General features: G+C 35.8%; 1 long non-coding RNA gene across 1 annotated transcript in view; it reads left to right on the top strand.

Moving 5' to 3' along the window:
• Nucleotides 1-346: 346 nt before the first annotated feature.
• LOC111085168 overlaps nt 347-3492 on the top strand; it is a 26269-nt gene continuing 23123 nt past the window's right edge. Inside the window, exon 1 of the long non-coding RNA XR_002610005.1 lies at nt 347-725. This is a non-coding gene — a long non-coding RNA (uncharacterized LOC111085168). The remainder of the gene's footprint in view (nt 726-3492) is intronic.

A 3492-nucleotide genomic window follows, 5' to 3' on the forward strand; every position in this document is an offset into this window, starting at 1 on the left:
ATTATGTTTCTATTAGCTTCACGTGAGATGTTATGCTTCTATGAGCTTTACGCGAGGGGTTATGTTATGTTTCCATGAGCTTTACGTGTGGTATTATATGTCTATCAGTTTTATGTGGGATATTATGATGTTATGCTTCTATTAACTTTACTTGGAGTGTTTTTTATGTTATGTTTTTGTCAGCTTTACGTGAAGTGCTATAATTACGTTTCTACGAGCTTTACTTGGGATTGTTATGATTCAAATAGCTTAATGTGGAGTGTTTTGTGTTATATTTTTGTCAGCTTTACGTGGAGTGCCATAGTTACATGTTTCTACCACTTTTATACGCACGGTTTTTCTATGGTATTTATTTATTTTTTCATAAACTAACTAAACGTGTGCTTGTAGGTTTTAATATACACGCTAAGCCTTTTTGTTTTTTTATTTTTCAATAGAACAGGCATTTGCTGACAACCATGGTAAATGTTCATGATAGATGATGCTGTCGTCATCAACTCACATGACCGTCACGCCTCATGAGGTGGGAATATCTCATCTCACGAGAACCATGGAGTTGGCGAGAGAGGTTTTTTATTAAATGTAATAAAAGTTATTAATGGGCAGGCTGTAATAGGAAAATTGATATCACAGTCTCCATGTAATGAACTAACGAGAAAAGAATGCTGATGGGAAGTTAACAGATGGAGTGAGTTATTATTTTGGGATTCAAGATTTTGTTACAAGTAAGTCTTTATAGTAGTAAGCATAACGTTGATCTTTTTCCCAGTGCAATACTGATGGTAAATCAAAAAGAACAAAACATGAAATTTAAATGTATTCTGGCTCAAAAACTGACCCATTAGTTCAGATAAATCGATTCGAATAACCCTAAAACATTAAGTGATAGAATATGAGCTCTGTATTCGGATTCGTTATGAAGAGTTTGAAGCACGTGCGTATATACGCTTGTTATTGATCCCACATAGAAGTCATTCGAAGCACCCACCTTACCTCTCATAGCAAGTTTGTTTAAAACCAGCCAATTACACACTCAACATTGTTAACGAATTGTCTGTATTTGATACCGGATTTGTTTGTAGTTTTAAGCTGTATGCTACTGAGTATCTAAAGGGTCTGCAGTGTCTATTACATACTCCATATTGTTAGTGGCATGTCTGTATTTGATACCGGATTTGTTTGTAGTTTTAAGCTGTATGCTAATGAGTATCTAAAGGGTCTGCAGTGTCTGCCACTAACAATATGGAGTATGTAATGACATCTTAAAACTACAAACAAATCCGGTATCAAATACACAGTCTGCAGTGTTCATCATCATCTAAACCTTTGTAGTCTATGACATTTAACCCAATAAACTTAGAACAAGATGCATGTTTGTTTTTCGAAACTATATTACGAACTGTAAGAAGCGAAATCATAATCAATAGTTGAAGTAAAAGTGTTTAGCTTTATGCAGTATGTTCAAGGATAATTATCTCGAAATAAAGTTTGTCTGTTTGTTTTAGCACAAAGCTACATAATAGGCTACCTGCGCTCTATTCACCACGAGGAATCGAACCCCGGACTTTAGCGTTGTAAGTCCGTGAGTCTACCACTGATCTACCGGGAGGGGGACTGAAAAAATAACCCAAACTGATTGTTTGTTTGTTTTTGAATTTCGCACAAAGCTACACGAGGGCTATCTGCGCTAGCCGTCCCTAATTTAGTAGTGAAATACTAGAGGGAAGGCAGCTAGTCATCATCACCCACCGCCAACTATTGGGCTACTCTTTTACTAACAAATAGTGGGATTGATCGTCACATGATAACCCTTCCACGGCTGGAAGGGCGAGCATGTTTGGTGGGACGGGGATTCGAACCCGCGACCCTCAGATTGCGAGTCAAGCACCCTAACCACCTGGCCATGCTGGGCCTAACTCTTTTTAACCTACGCTGACATACCTTTATGAAACCGTCAATGTAAATATAGCTTAGTATATGACAACCACTTTTAGTTACGTTCGACACTAGACACGCGTTTTTCCAGTTGAAATGATATAGAATACCGCGTAAAATATTAGATGCATAAAGAAATTTAGTAGCACTGTTTCTTTTCCACCAATTTCTAGCGAAGGAATAAGTTAAAAGAGTTAATCTATTTTCAGTTTCGTAATAGCGGATTAACTGCATCTTTCCTAAATTACAGCTGTTTGCTTTGCGTTGGCAAAACACAGTTATACACTATTAACACCAATTAACTATTTTCGTGAACAAACGAAACGTGTACTCGAAGGTTTTAATATACATGCTAAGCCTATTTGTTTTCTATTTTCAAGAGAACAGTACATTAACTAACAACTGTGGTAACTGCTAATGATCGTTGATAAATTTCATTGTATTTGCTCAAAATAACAACTATTTCCAATTTTCAAGTATCAAAGAAGCATTAGCGATACCAACATAATTACAAAATTAACAAGTCATATTTGATGATAAAATTATTTCAAATATATGTAGTTTTATTTAACTTCGTTTTTTTTTTGTGTGTGGGTGTTTTAAAGCAAAGCTAAATTGGGTTATCTGATGTGACCACCGCGTGGAATCGAGCCCTGGATTTTAGCGTTGTAAGTCCTTAATTAACATATATAAATAAGATTTAGAAAGGGTTTTATAAAGTGCATTTTTCTCTCCTCCTACGCTTGTGGCTCAGTCGCAAACTTGAGAGCATATAACGCTAAAATTCGAGGCTTGATTCTCGCAACAGACACAGTTTAGGTACACTATAGTGCAACTTTGCGCTAAAACAAACAAATTACTATATATGTTTATTTTTTTGTTTTTTACCTTTGTTTCAAAGGCAAGGGTAATAAAATTCAATGTCAAGGACCATAAAATTTTAAATTATGTCACTATTGATTTATTCGAGGCAAGACTTATTTACGTATTCATTTCTTGATACTGTTTATGTATATATCTCTACACAAAGTATGTATGGCGTTACTTCTATAGATGCCTATTATTTAAGTTAAAATCATGAATTTGAACACTTATTAGCAGCTTTGCAAGATGTTTTGGGAGATTTGGGAAAACATATTCCCAGATTTCGGTTATTGATCCGCATATAGTCAATTTTCTTTTCAACTTTCTCTGGATGGTTCTTAGAGTTATATCTAACATGTGATATTAGCTAACGTGGGTTTCTTGTTGTTTCTTGAGTTTCTTTTTTTGAGATATTTGTGCAAAACTACACAAGAGTATTCTGCGGTACCCGTCCTCAGTTTTGAACTGATCAACTAAAGGGAAGGCAGTTAATCGACACTCCTAACCGTCTTCTTGAGTTACTCCAAGTGAATAATGGGATTTGATCGACACTCCCAACCGTCTTCTTGAATTACTCCAAGTGAATAATGGGATTTGATTGACACTCCCAACCGTCTTCTTGAGTTACTCCCAGTGAATAATGGGATTTGATCGACACTCCCAACCGTCTTCTTGAGTTACTCCAAGTGAATG

This window comes from Limulus polyphemus, unplaced genomic scaffold (assembly GCF_000517525.1).
Source record: "Limulus polyphemus unplaced genomic scaffold, Limulus_polyphemus-2.1.2 Scaffold260, whole genome shotgun sequence".
In the NCBI taxonomy this organism is placed as follows: Eukaryota; Metazoa; Arthropoda; class Merostomata; order Xiphosura; family Limulidae; genus Limulus; species Limulus polyphemus.